The 8,268-nt window shown below is 39.4% G+C and overlaps 1 protein-coding gene and 1 long non-coding RNA gene across 5 annotated transcripts in view; one reads left to right on the top strand and one right to left on the bottom strand.

The window, feature by feature from the left end:
• LOC135106607 (uncharacterized) overlaps nt 1-6,374 on the top strand; it is a 7,071-nt gene extending 697 nt beyond the window's left edge. For 2 of the 4 annotated variants that reach the window (XR_010271381.1, XR_010271384.1), the window contains exons 2-4: nt 2,087-2,264; nt 4,835-4,996; nt 5,861-6,374. This is a non-coding gene — a long non-coding RNA (uncharacterized LOC135106607). Of the gene's footprint in view, nt 1-523; nt 951-2,086; nt 2,265-4,834; nt 4,997-5,860 lie in introns of those variants that run through there. The other 2 variants (XR_010271383.1, XR_010271382.1) reach the window with 2 other exon arrangements.
• The window catches only part of LOC135106606 (uncharacterized), a 46,030-nt gene continuing 42,343 nt past the window's right edge, over nt 4,582-8,268 (bottom strand). The window contains exons 7-8 of the mRNA XM_064015879.1: nt 7,391-7,599; nt 4,582-5,375 (exon numbers count right to left, since the gene is read on the bottom strand). The gene's annotated coding sequence lies outside the window, so the exon portion shown is untranslated. The remainder of the gene's footprint in view (nt 5,376-7,390; nt 7,600-8,268) is intronic.

Below are 8,268 nucleotides of genomic sequence, written 5' to 3'. Positions count from 1 at the left end.
GAGCCACATGACCAAGCTTTAATATCCGCTCATTAGATATATCTGCCATTACTTAGTTTAAGTTTGGCGAGGGTTTAAATGAGTGAGAAGGGTTGGTCGTCCCCTCCACTGGCCCCCCCCAACCGCCATCTTGGATAAGGCTCCCCAGCCCCCTCCGGTTCCAATAATTTTTTTTTAAATTTCCTAAGTATTTTATTTCGGCTTCTAGCTAAGATTTTATGGTTTGTAAAAATATTTCGTTGTTTTTTAAGTTATTTGAGCACGTGTGTTGCGTGAAAAGTGGTGATTTTGGCGGTTTTTTGTGTAAATAAGAGGGCCGTTTTCGGCGTTTTTTTTTTTACGGTCCCAAAACTAAATTTTTTATTTCAGCCTGTACTAGGTTCTTATTGGTTTTAAAAAATAGTTGGTGTTTTTTTAAGTATGTTGCCGTCCCGCTCAGTGAGATGCGTGCACCGTACACTTGTTTTTATTCGTGTTCAACTTCCAATAATATTGATTTTTTTTTTCGGTAGATTTTTTATTTGTGCTTGTAGCTCACTTTAAATGGTTTTAGAAAATAGTTCAGATTTTTTAAAGTGTTTTCCGTTATGTTTAAGCCAGAATGGGTGGACATTTGAACGATTTTGAATGGGGTGAAGGTTCCAACAGTTTCCAGATACTTCTTTTTAAATATCTTTAATACTACTGCGTTTTGAAATGTGTTGTTATTTGTGGCATTCGTTAAAATGTGTGGCAAGTCTGAATTTATAAAGCATTCCTGTCTAGCTGCGTTTTTTAGAGGGGTCATTTTCAAAATGAAATACGTACGTACGTAAATAACGCTCGCTGTGACGTCATCAACCCCCCAGCCGTGGCTCACAAGTCCTCCCAGCCGTGACGTTATCAGAGTGGTACCTTCCCTAACTCCCTTCCAGTCCCTCCCAGTAAATATTCAGTGTTTTTTTTTCAAGGTATTTCAAGGTGTGTGTGTGTGTGTGTGTGTGTGTGTGTGTGTGTGTGTGTGTGTGTGTGTTGCCTTATCTTTCGTTGTACAGATGGTGATGCAGTGTGTGTGTGTGTGTGTTGCCTTTTCTTACGTTGTACAGATGCTTATGCAGTGTGTGTGTGTGTGTGTGTGTGTGTGTGTTACCTTGTCTTTCGTTGTACAGATGCTTATGCAGTGTGTGTGTGTGTGTGTGTGTGTGTGTGTGTTGTCTTGTCTTTCGTTGTACATATGCTTATGCAGTGTGTGTGTGTGTGTGTGTGTGTTGTCTTGTCTTTCGTTGTACATATGCTTATGCATTGTGTGTGTGTGTGTGTGTGTGTGTGTTGCCTTGTCTTTCGTTGTACATATGCTTATGCAGTGCGTGTGTGTGTGTGTGTGTGTATGTGTGTGTGTAATTTGTCTTGTCTTTCGTTGTACATATGCTTATGCAGTGTGTGTGTGTGTGTGTGTGTGTGTGTGTGTGTGTGTGTGTGTGTTGCCTTATCTTTCGTTGTACAGATAGTGATGCAGTGTGTGTGTGTGTGTGTGTGTGTGTGTGTGTGAGAGAGAGACAGAGTTGCCCTTTCTTTCATTACACATATGGTGATGGAGTGTGTGTGTGTGTGTGTTGCTCTGTCTTTTAGTGTACAGATGGTGATAAAATATAAATTAAACATAAGCACATAACAAACAATAAAAAAAAAAAACGACAAAAAAACATTAAATCAACTCAGTCTACCTGCCTCACCCCACACCCACACATAGTAGTAGTAGTAGTAGTAGTAGTAGTAGTAGTAGTAGTAGTAGTAGTAGTAGTAGTAGTAGTAGTTGTTGTTGTTGTTGTTGTGTTTATAAAATTTTTGTTTCCTTAGAGAGAGAGAGAGAGAGAGAGAGATGCAGATTTTTTCTTTAATTTTCAGTTTTCTTGTTTTAAAATTCACTCAAATATTCTTAAAACATTATAGTCATTAATTAAAAGTAAATAAAACACCTAATTAATTTATTCTTTCATTTCATTCTCTTTTCCTTTCTTTTCTTCATATTTCTTTCTTTATTTTGCTCTGTAAATCATCCCTAACCTAACCTCACCTAACCTTTACCTAACTTAACCTAATCTTGCAGTGAGAGATGGGGAGGAGGATCTAAAAGAACATGTTTGCAGTGCGCTGTCAGCCCTCACCTGCGCCGCCTCCCCCAGTGAGCGGGTGTAGGCCTGGGAATAGAACATATGCAGACGTCTTGGCAGTGCTATTTATGTCTGTTTGTTGATGCTCAAGAAGGAACGTAGCAAAAGTTTAAGGTCTGTTTGTCTTTCACCCTTGTTCCTCTCTCTCCTCCACCCTCTGACTACTTCATGCCACGTATTAAAATTCTTCACAATGATGTTTTCCATGCCCTCGCTGGCCTACACCCTCGGAAGGCTTATGGACCTGATGGGGTCCCTCCTATTGTTCTCCGATATTGTGCCTCTGTGCTTGCACCTTGCCTAGTCAAACTCTTTCAGCTCTGTCTGTCAACATCTACCTTTCCTTCTTGCTGGAAGTTTGTCTACATTCAACCTGTTCCTAAAAAGGGTGACTGTTATAATCCCTCAAACTACCATCCTATTGCTTTAATTTCCTGCCTATCTAAAGTTTTTTAATCTATCCTCAACAGGAAGATTGTTAAACATCTATCACTTCATAACCTTCTATCTGATCGCCAGTATGGGTTCCGTCAAGGCCGCTCAACTGGTGATCTTCTGGCTTTCCTTACTGAGTCTTGGTCATCCTCTTTTAGAGATTTTGGTGAAACTTTTGCTGTTACCTTGGACATATCAAAAGCTTTTGATAGAGTCTGGCACAAAGCTTTGATTTCCAAACTACCCTCCTATCTATTTCTATCCTTCTCTCTGTAACTTCATCTCAAGTTTCCTTTCTGACCGTTCTATTACTGCTGTGGTAGACGGTCACTGTTCTCCTAAATCTATTAACAGTGGTGTTCCTCAGGGTTCTGTCCTGTCACCCACTCTCTTCTTATTATTCATTAATGATCTTCTAAACCAAACTTCTTGTCCTATCCACTCCTATGCTGATGATACCACCCTGCACTTTTCCACGTCTTTTTATAGACGTCCAACACTTCAGGAGGTAAACATATCACGCAGGGAAGCCACAGAACGCTTGACTTCTGATCTTTCTAAAATTTCTGATTGGGGCAGAGCAAACTTGGTATTGTTCAATGCCTCAAAAACTCAATTCCTCCATCTATCAACTCGACACAACCTTCCAGACAACTATCCCCTCTTCTTCAATGACACTCAACTGTCCCCCTCTTCTACACTGAACATCCTCGGTCTGTCCTTTACTTATAATCTGAACTGGAAACTTCACATCTCATCTCTAGCTAAAACAACTTCTATGAAGTTAGGTGTTCTGAGACATCTCCGCCAGTTTTTCTCACCCCACCAGCTGCTAACTCTGTACAAGGGCCTTATCCGTCCATGTATGGAGTATGCTTCACATGTCTGGGAGGGTTCCACTCATACTGCTCTTCTAGACAGGGTGGAATCAAAAGCTTTTTGTCTCATCGACTCCTCTCCTCTAACTGACTATCTTCAGCCTCATTCTCACCACCACAATGTTGCATATCTAGCTGTCTTTTACCATTATTTTCATGCTAACTGCTTTTCTGATCTTGCTAACTGCATGCCTCCCCTCCTTCCGTGGCCTCGCTGCACAAGACTTTCTTCTTTCTCTCACCCTTATTCTGTCCACCTCTCTAACGCAAGAGTTAACCAGTATTCTCAATCATTCATCCCTTTCTCTGGTAAACTCTGGAACTCCCTGCCTGCTTCTGTATTTCCACCTTCCTTTGACTTGAATTCCTTCAAGAGGGAGGTTTCAAGACACTTATTCATCAATTTTTTACCACTGCTTTGACCCTTTTATGGGACTGGCATTTCAGTGGGCATATTTTTTTATTGGATTTTTGTTGCCCTTGGCCAGTGTCCTTCCTTCATAAAACACACACACACACACACACACACACACACACACACACACACACACACACACACACACACACACACACACACACACACACACACATATCATCAATTAAAGAAAATTAAATCAAGCCACTGTGGTGATACAAACAGATCTCATGCCCCAGCTTCAAACGTTCTCTCCAAAGCTCACAATATTGTAGGTGGCATTGTGAAGGTCGTGTCCAGTCCACCCTGCAAGAGGGGAAGCTGCCACACAACCACTTAGCATGAAAAATATGAATCTACAGTAGTATTCACTGATCATATAACCATTAATGCATCACATACAACAATACATATGGTACACAACTCAGTCTTTCTTTTTGCTAATTCTCATTCTTGTATTAGAATTACACTGACTGATATGTGCTGCCTTTATGTACCTCTTTGCATTGCACTCTTGTTGCCATCTTATGTGCTAACAAAGGGCAGCCAATGAGACAGAACACTACAGTCCTCAGTGACAAGTGTTCCTGGGCTGCTCCTCCACTACAGACTTTAAAACCTTTAGTCAGGTTCATGCCACTTCCTTTAGATCTTAATTATTATAATTTTTCTTAATGAAAATATTGGCTAATTATTGATGTAGTAGGTGTTGGCATCCTTTATTCAAGATGATTCAAAAGTGAAATTCCAAACACTGTCTGTAGAATTGAGAAATCATGTGAAGTCCTTAAAAAAAAAAATTACAAGTGTGGCATTAGTTGTCAGAGTGTGTGTGTGTGTGTGTGTGTGTGTGTGTGTGTGTGTGTGTGTGTGTGTGTGTGTGTGTGTGTGTGTGTGTGTGTGTGTGTTAAGACAAGAAAATTCAGGTGATACATTAAGCATAACCTTTCCTGCAGACTACCTGACAGCCACTGGTGCACAGTAGACTGGATGTGGTGGTGCTGGCACTGATCAGAGGCACACAGGCCACCCGGAGGCCAGTGTGAGGGCTCAGATTCACCAGCAGCACAGCACTTCCATCATCAGGCTCACAGTGTACACCAGGAGGGATGGGAAAGGTATGACCACAGACTTACATCCTCCTAAGATGAGTATATACATGTCAGCATTGTATTGTGTAAAAAGGATGGAAACTTAAAAGACTTAAATACTTCTAAGATGAATAATTAGATACATGTCATCTTTGTATTGTTTAAAAATGGAAAGGTATACACACTGACTTACATCATCCTAAGATGAATATTGAGATATGTGTCATCATTATATTCTTTCACTGTCTTCTGTATTTCTACTAGTGTGTGAAGCTTACCGTCTTTAGTTAAGGGACCTGTGTTGCTAGTTTTTGCTAATCATTCCAAAAATCCTTGCTTGCTTGGGTCACAATCATTCCAATTTCTTTCCAAGCAGTCCTCTTGCTAGGCCACACTGAAGGAAGGTCTGAGGGAGAGATGCCAGATTTGAAGATAGACTGATAAACATCAATCAGTAATAAAGTGCTGGATTCTCTTCTCTGTTTCACTGTCAGTACTTCATACTTTTCTTTAGTCTTTTCATCTCTAAGGATGCCCCCAAACAATATACTGAATCATGTACATATGTGACATGCACATGCTGTCAATATGAGTCTGCCATGCATAGAAGTTGTGATTGCACCTTTCTGTTAAAAATCACACATTTTGCTTGGCATGTTATGGATCTGCAATACCATGACTGACAGTGACAAATGGTACTGGATGGGCTTAGGCTAGAATATTTGGGAGCCATATTCAAACACACACATGCACATAGAATAATATTAATCTGAAAATAAACAAATTGAAAAAGCAAAGAAAGAGGAAAAAGGGAAGGGTGAAGAATAGAGAAGCAGCTGAGTTTGTGCAAGCTTGTCTGTCTGTGTTTATTTACCCAGTTTCATTTCACAGAGCCTGAGGAACACTCATGAGGTGCCGTTTCCATGTCTGCACTTAACCCGGTCTTTCTTTCGCTTAATGCACAGTCTTTGCTGACAGTACCCCATCATCCCTCCCTGAAGTCATCCTAAACTTTTACATTGCTGTTGGGAAAGCTCTGTGATATCCCAAAATTTTATTGTTCTATTGGCAAAGTTTTATATTATGAGCTTCTATATTTCTATTGGCAAAGGTTTATGATATCCCAAACTTCTACATTTCTGAGGGAAAAGTGGTTTTACTTATGATAGCTATGTAAGGAAGATGTTATTACAAAAATAGTAAGTTGAGTAGATGAAAATAAATATACGAGGTCTAGGAAACTAAATCTTTCCTGTAAATGCTCCCAATACAAATTTTGTCATACATGACCAGCAGCAGAATGTAACTTTTGTGTTCAGCAAGGGACAACTGTACAATATGGTGTATATTTGCAGATCCTACAACTTGTCAAAATTCTTTCATTAATAAATACATCAAAATCTTATCACAATTACTTTTCCTCGAGACTTGTGCACCTCACTGAAATACCAACTACAGTTTTGACTGTTCACCTTTCTATTTCATGGAAGAGGGTGAGGCATTCAGTTAGCAATTTCAGAAGATTAATAGTCATGAGAATTCTACTTTTCATTGAGATTTCTTGCTGCTCACCAAAATATCTCCAACAGCTTTTCTTGTTCACCTTCCTCTCCTCTGTTTCTTGAAATATGGAGAGGCATTCAGTCTACAATTTCAGAAGAGTATTAACCATAGAAACAAAAGTAGAAGATAGCAAGGGATTAAATATCACGGCAGAGTGTGAAGAATTGAGGACAGACAAGTAAAGAGGAGGAGTTAATGAGGTGGGAAACATCTGACACCACTCTACTTACTAAAGCAACATCTCTGAAGCTAAAAAAAAATAAAAATAATAATTAAATAAAGGCAAGGTAAGTGTGGTATAGCAAGTCACAAGCCACAAGCATTACCAGACAGCACCACCTCAATGTCCTCCAATGCCTTTGTGAAGACATGTGACATAAGAAACATGACCTGAGAGAGTAAGACATGGAAGTTAATGTTGGTAGGAGCAAAGTGATGTTTGAAAGGGGAGATAAGAGAGAAAGCACTGAAAGACAAATGGACAGGCAAGGTTATAGATAAATAAGAGGAATTAAGGCTTATTTTGGTGAAAGCCAGGTGATGTTTGAAGGAGAAGATAAGAAAAAAGCAATGAAGGACAGGACAGGCAAGGTTACAGGAACACCAAAGAGAATCAAGAGTGCAGGTATTTAAGTGTAGGAACTGAGAGGAATATAAGAAACAGTATCATTTTTCATATTTCCATTTGTGCATCAAAGACAAACAGGTCAGAGGAACACAGGAGAGAATTATGAATGAGGGGAATTCAAGAGCAGAAACTGAGAGGAATATAAGAAGCAGTATTTTTCATATTCTAATCTGTGCACCATGGATATGAGTGTGCAACTAATATTTCCCAGCATAAGAGACAAGACTTACTTTACTGTCCTGAGCCACTGACATGTGAGCCTCTGAAGGGTTGTCTTAGGGTTCATTGGTGAGGGAAAAGTACATTTTATCCCAAGGCTGCTATCACACAAGTGGAGACATGTGTAGGGAGGGTCAGGGTGTTGCACTCAAAGATGTCTTCATGGAGGGAGACCCATCTTGAAGGGGCTCGAAGTAAGGCTGCATTACCATCTCGAGTTCTGAAAAATATGATAAAGTTGAGTCTTCTCAATATGGCATCAAATTCTCCATTCAGCCAGCCACCCTGAAAATACAAGGCAAGGGAATATCTGTCACTTGCACACAGTAATAGAAGAAATGTAGGTTGCATCTCATCATGTGAAACTGTCATATACATCCTGTTTTGTTGTTTTATGCCTGTCACTTGTACAGGAAAAGTAATAGATGAAATGTAAGTTACATTTCATCTTGTGAAACAATAACATACATGATCTTCTATATTTCACTAAGTCTCCTTTTTTATTTCCTTGCTAGACTGTATATTAATTTTCAAATAACTTTTGTGTATTAATGTTGTTCTTTACTGTAAATTTTTATCAAAGAGAGACACCTTCATGTGTCAATGGCCCACAGTAATACAGTAGTTTGATTATTTTTTATGCTACAAAATATAAACTTTCTTTTCTAAATAGCTTTTGTGTATTAATGTTTTTTTTTTTTTTTTACTGTTGAACTTTATCAGAGGCACAGACAGACAGAGGCAGCAGTTCAAGTGTCAATGGCCCTCAGTAGCAGTCATTTCTCTCTCTTCTATGCTACATAATATCAACTGGTGTTGATACGATCACGGAAGCTCCATGCAGTCCGATCAATCTCGAGTCTTAATCTAATCAAGTCATGTAAATATA

This window comes from Scylla paramamosain, chromosome 13 (assembly GCF_035594125.1).
Source record: "Scylla paramamosain isolate STU-SP2022 chromosome 13, ASM3559412v1, whole genome shotgun sequence".
NCBI classification, from domain to species: Eukaryota; Metazoa; Arthropoda; class Malacostraca; order Decapoda; family Portunidae; genus Scylla; species Scylla paramamosain.
The sequence above is the reverse complement of the archived record's forward strand: the minus strand, read 5'-3'. Positions and strand labels throughout refer to the sequence as shown.